Genomic DNA, 6803 nt, shown 5'->3' with positions numbered 1-6803 from the left:
CAGGCGCTTCCCGACGTCCCTCTTTGTTCTATAAATCCTCATATATCCCCAAAACCCTAGAGATCCACTAGAAACATTTTTTCCATCACCGCAAGTCTTTGTTCCGTCGTGTGCCCATTTGGAGCCCTTTTTCGGTGTCCTGTCGGAGGGGGGGGTCGATCATGGTGGACCTCTACTCAACCTTGCTGCTCTCATGGTGATGTGTGAGTAGTTAATCACAGACCTACGAGTACGTATTTAGTATCTAAATGGATCTCTCTCTCTCTTGATCTTCAATACAACGATCATCGCATCTTCACTTTGATATATTAGATGTAATCCTTTTTTGCAATGCGTTTGTTGGGATCCTATGAATTGTGGGTTTATGTTCAGATTATTCATGATAAAGAGTTGAGTCTTCTCTAAATTCTATTATGATTCTTATTTGCATGATTATCATAGCTTCGTAAATCTCTCCGGTCGACTGAAATAGTTTGGCCAACTAGATTGATATTTCTTCACTGAGAGGGATGCATTGTAGTGGGTTCAATCTGATGGGTTTCTATATCCTAGTGATAGAGAGGGACAAGATATTTCTTTGTATTGTTACCGCTAAGGATAAAACGATGGGGTTAATTCGTATTGATTGAATTCTCTTTGTCCACATCATGTCATTATTCTCCAAGCATTACTGTTTTTTACTTAATACTCTAGATGCATCCCGGATAGCGGTCGATGGGTGGAGTAATAGTAATAGGTGTAGACAGGAATCGGCCTATTTGCTTACGGACGTGATGCCTATATATACATGATCACTACCGTGAATATCACATAACTATGCGCTTTTCTATCAATTGCCCAACATTAATTTGTTTATCCACTTATGCCTACTACATGAGAGATGCCATTAGGGAAAACTATGGCCCCGAGTCTATTCCCTTATAAGTTTACAAACACTACAATTACCTTGCTGCCTTTATTTACTTTGCAATTATGAACTTTCATCTACATACTTTACTTGCTTGCAAATAACGAGTCCAAAGGGATTGACAACCCTCTTGCCCGCGTTTGGTGCAAGTGTTTGCTTCTTTGTGTGCAGTCGCTCAAGATGGGGGCTGCTTGTTACTCTTATTGGTTCAATAAACCTTAGTTCTCTACTGAGGGAAATACTTACCTACATTATGCTGCATCACCCGTTCATCTTCACGGAAAATCCAAAGCAGATCACAAGTATCACTCTGGTTCAGTCCCATTCCTCCGAGGAACAACACTACAACTCACTGTTGGTTCAACCCATTACTTTTAGAAGGAATAGGTGATGAGATCAAGTTGACTATTCTCTGATGAGTTTCTCAAAAAGTTGTCCCTAACCACGGACACGACTAATCATGATCAGTTTTATACACTCTGCAGAGGTTTGTGTACTTTCCCCATGATTCCCGATCACACCCTTATGCTACTAAACTTCACTCATGAAGTAGCTAGGTAAATCAAGACAAGACTATTGAGAAGTAGTCGCCCCCTAAAAATGAGAGACCTAGTCCAATCCTACATGCGATTACTCCATAAGCTGGTCTGCTGCAGGAGGGTTCTCACAACTTACTTGGTCCAGATAGAGGCCATATTGTCTCATGGTCACACATGTAAGCTACTCAACTTTTAACTCGTATAATCTCTTTGAGCCTGAGCGGTCACCCACAAAACACGCGGACACCAAAGCAATACCGAAGCACCACCCAGATGATTCATTAATTAAGTAGCCAACCATGAGGTTGTTGATGACGAGATGATGTATATACTTCTCGCACCTCGTTGGTTACCCCAAGTGGAAGGTTGAGATGTCGTCAGCAGCAAGTTTTCCCTTACAAGGAACTGCAAGGTTTATCGAACCAGGAGGACTCCTAGGACCAACAAGTACGTGTCTTCCATCCTGACGCTGGCAGAAGACGTGGACCTGCACACACACACAAATAACTTTGCTCCCAACGAGTACATAGAGGTTGTCAATCTCTCCGGCCTTGTAGTTTGCAAAGGATCAAAACACAAGCGGGAAAGTAATAGTGATTGCAACGGAAAAGTAAATGAAAATGGTAAATGATGGAGGTGTAAACAATGATGGTGATATGGACCTAAGTCACATGATGTTCACTAGTGATGTCTCTCTCCGAAAAAAAGAATAAACAACTATGCCTGGGTAAACAAATCACATTTGGGCAATTGACAAAATTATGAACGCACCGCAATGCTAATTATGCTTCTTGATAGTTAGAGGTTCAATAGTAATGGCAGTACGCCAAGGCAAGTAGACCGTTTATTCATCAACATCTACTTACTAATCATCCACCTTGAGATATCTATCCAGGACATCTCGCCGGTATTAAGTTGTGAGCCCCACCCAAAGTGTAAACTCAAAGCAACGGACAACTGCATTAACGAACTATGCGTAAGGTAAACAATCCTTGCAACCGTGGTCACAAGCACCGTTGTTTTCTCCCTGGTGGCAACAACACATCCCCTAGTCTCATGTTTCTGTCACTCAAGCTAGACATCGAGGGGCATGAACCCACAATCATGCATACCGCTCCCTCTTGGAGCTGCAATCTACTACTCGGCCAAAGCAATAAATAGCAATGGAGAACATGCATGAATCACTAAGTAACATAATATGAAAGGATAATCAAATATACAACTCATAACAATCTGAACATAATCCCATAATCCATCGGATCCCAACAAACCGAGCATAGCAATAGCAAGAGAATTACATAGATGCCTTGATCATGTAGGGCAGCTCACAAGGACTAACCATTGAAGCACAAGATTGGAGAGAAGACATCACATAGCTACTGGTCATGGACCCATGGTCCAAGGAGGACTACTCACGACACGTCAGGGAAGCGTCCATGGCGGTGGAGAAGATCCCGGAGGTCAATCCTCCCTCCGGCAGGGTGCCGGGAAGAGGTCTGCTGATGCTCCCGATCTCGGAAGCGCTGCGGCAGCGGAACGATGGAGAAATTCGCGATTCTGGATGTGATGGAAGGGTTTTCTCGCGGAGGAGTAAATATAGGCCAAAGGAGGGCACCGAAGGAGGTGGGACCTGATGTCAGCTGTGCTTCCCCGGCAACGGCGACAGGAATAGTCGTGTCGACGGCATCAGGAATCCTTCTGCTACGGCTACGGAGCCTTGCGTTGGTGTTCCCTCGAAGCGGAAAGGGTGACGTAGCACAGCGGTGGTAAGTATTTCCCTTAGTTTGAGAACCAAGGTATCAATCCAGTGGAGGAGTATCACAAGATCCTGCACAAACACAAAAAGCTTGCTCCCAACGCTATGAAGGGGTTGTCAATCCCTTATAGATTGTTCGCCAAGTGAGAACTGAAAGCAACAAAGTAACAAACCAAAGTAAAAGCAGAGGTGAAAACGATAGATGTGAATAGACCTAGGAGCCATAGTGTTTACTAGTGGCTTCTCTCATGAAAGCAAGTAGACGGTGGGTGAATAAATTACTGTCGAGGAATTGATAGAACCGCGCAAAGTCGTGACGTCATCTATGGCAATGATTATATCTATAGGCATCACGTCCAAAACAAGTAGACCGATACTGTCTACATCTACTACTATTACTCCACACGTCGACCGCTATCCAGCATGCATCTAGTGTATTAAGTCCAAAAGAACAGAGTAACGCCTTAAGAAAGATGACATGATGTAGATGGACAATCTCATATCAACGACAGAGCCCATCTTGTTACCCTTGATGGCAACTACTTAATGTGTGCCTTGCTGCCCCTACTGTCACTGGGAAAGGTCACCACATGGTAGAACTCAAAACCAAGCACTTCTCCCATTGCAAGAATCATAGATCTAGTTGGCCAAACAAAACCCAAGACTCGGAGAGAATTACAAGGATATCAAATCATGCATATAAGAAATCAGCAAAGACTCAAATATATATCATAGATAATCTGATCACAAATCCACAATTCATCGGATCTCTACAAACACACCGCCAAAGAAGATTACATCGGATAGATCTCCATGAAGATCATGGAGAACTTTGTATTGAAGATCCAAGAGAGAGAAGAAGCCATCTAGCTACTAACTACGGACCCGTGGGTCTGAAGTGAACTACTCACGAGTCATTGGAGGGGCGATGATGATGATGAAGAAGCCCTCCAACTCCAAAGTCCCCTCCGGCAGGGCGCCGGGAAGGGTCTCGAGATGAGATCTTGCGGAAACGGAAGCTTGCGGCGGCGGAAAAGTATTTTCGAGGCTCCTCTGATTTTTTGTTGTATTTTAGGGAATATATAGGCCAAAGATCTAGGTCAGGGGGCGGCCAGGGAGGCCACAAGCCCTGCCACCGCCGCCTCCCCCTGGTGGCGGAGTGGGGGCTTGTGGGCTCCCAGGAGCCCTCCTGGCTTGGCCCACATGCCCCCTGATCTTCTTCCGTTCGGGAAAAAATCATTTCAGGGATTTTATTCCGTTTGGACTCCGTTCCAAAATCAGATCTGAAAAGAGCCAAAAACACAGAAAAAACAGGAACTGGCACTTGGCACTGAATTAGTAAGTTAGTCCCAAAAAATATATAAAAGGTACATAAAACATCCAAAGATGACAAGATAACAGCATGAAACCATAAAAAATTATAGATACGTTTGAGACGTATCAGGACCCACCCGGGCGGCCTCGTGGCGCGGCTAGGGGGTAGGCCGCGCCAGGGGGTCGCCTGGACGTCCCCTGGCCCCCCTCTGGCCCACCTTCGGTGATTTGGAAGCTTCCATTATGTTGATATTTTATATATTTTCCTGGAATTTTTCGGGCTCTGGAAAATTGGGTAAAAGCCCCTGTAAAATAGACATCAGCAGACAGGAACTGGCACTGGGAGCAGTGAGTTAGTAGGTTAGTACAAATATGTGTAAAATAATATAAAAGTGTAGCAAAACATATAACATTGTCACCCAAAAGATCATGGAACAAGCAAAAAATATAGATACGTTTGGGACGTATCAACATCCCCAAGCTTAATTTCTGCTCGTCCTCGAGTAGATAAATGATAACACAATAATTTCTGTGGTGACATGCTAACACACATATAAGAACTTCAAAGTAAAGCAAGCGAGATATGCAATTCAAGTCAAGACAATAACAAACAAGAGTTTATATCTAGTATTGAAATTAGCAAAGTAAGAACATAAAGGTGCAAGAGCTCTCGTTGTCCATGACTCGAATGTCTCCAAATGGTGTTTGCATGCAAGAAGTGGGAGATGGGTTGAGATCATAAAATATTTTTAATTGAGAACTCAATCTACTAAACCTCACACTTGGTCTCCTTCGGAATCTTATTTTGACTCATCCCCAGACCACTAGTCAGGCACAAGTCAAAATGATCCTCTCCCTTTCGACTTTGAGCACTTATGCAATGGATGATCGTAAGCAAGATATGTTGGCACTTAGGATGGCAAATAGAATAATGACGGGGAAGAAAAAAAAAGGTGTGAAAGGCTCACATCAATGAGGACAACCATAGGTGAGAGAAAGCCAAATGATAGATATGATGTGAGGAGTAGGGATTGCCATGTAACAGATGCACATATGAGCTAAGGTAAGCTCTCTAATGGAACTAGTGGGGGTGCATCCAACTTTTTTGCTCATGAAGACCTATAGCTCATTTGAGGAGGCTCGTCATTGGAATATGCAAACCAAGTTCTATAGTGTAAGGGTCCCCACATAGTTATGCATGAATGATAATCTCTATGTAGTACAAATATAGCAATGGAGTACGAGTGTGGATCTTTCAAAAGGAATAGTAGTGTTGCCCCCTTCTCTCTTTTTATTTCTTTTTTTGGTGGCCTCTTTGGCTCTTTCTATTTATCTCTCATTTGTCCTCTTTGGGATCTTTTGTTTGTCCTCTTTAGGATCTTTTCCTCGCTTAAGGGCAACACTCTATGTTTTACATGAATAAAAAGAAGATCATCACACTTTATAAGAAGTACTCAACATAAAGACAAGTGAAAACTATCATGATGTATGCAAATGTATGCCTCTGCGAGTGTAGCAGGATATGCAATGATACTAGCGCGTCATGTAGCAATAATTGGGGCAAGGCCCAACTATCATGCGGCTCTACGATCAAGCAAAAACATGTATGACATGAAGATCAAGTTATGAGATGGTGGATGTTGCATGGCAATGTATCTCAGAAAGGCTATGGAAATGCCTTAATAGGTAGGTATGGTGGCTGTTTTGAGGAAATATATAATGAGGCTTATGTATGACAGAGCGTATCATGTCATGGGTTTGGATACACCGGCGGAGTTTGCACCAACTCTTAATGTGAGAAAGGGCAATGCATGGTACCGAAGAGGCTAGCAAAATATGGATGGTGGAAGTGCCAACAATCGAATACTCACATTAGTCCGAAGAACTCATACACTTATTATCGGTAACTCTCTATCTAGTTAGGAAATTCACAAGGAGACAAGTACCCCGAGGTGGAGTGTTTTGGGGTTTGGTTATCCTTGCGCATCCTCGACTCATGGTAACGTGAGGGTACTCTATATATTCCAACCCCTTGAGAGGTTAGCGATCAATTTAGTAGCTAGAGTTCTCAACAAAAATTTTAGTTTTTGAAAAACACACGGATTTACCAAAATACGACACCTATCACTAATAGGCTCAAGCTCTTGGCACCAATAGTCCAAACATTACTCAAATCAATACCTCAAAACTATTGCAGGTTACTACTATACTTAAATAGCAATCTTAATTACCTACTCATGCAAGACACACAACTCAGTGCAACGAGCCAACTCTCTAAACAAGATAA

The sequence above is a fragment of the Hordeum vulgare genome, chromosome 6H (genome assembly GCF_904849725.1).
Source record: "Hordeum vulgare subsp. vulgare chromosome 6H, MorexV3_pseudomolecules_assembly, whole genome shotgun sequence".
Lineage (NCBI taxonomy): Eukaryota > Viridiplantae > Streptophyta > Magnoliopsida > Poales > Poaceae > Hordeum > Hordeum vulgare.
Note: the sequence above shows the minus strand (reverse complement) of the source record.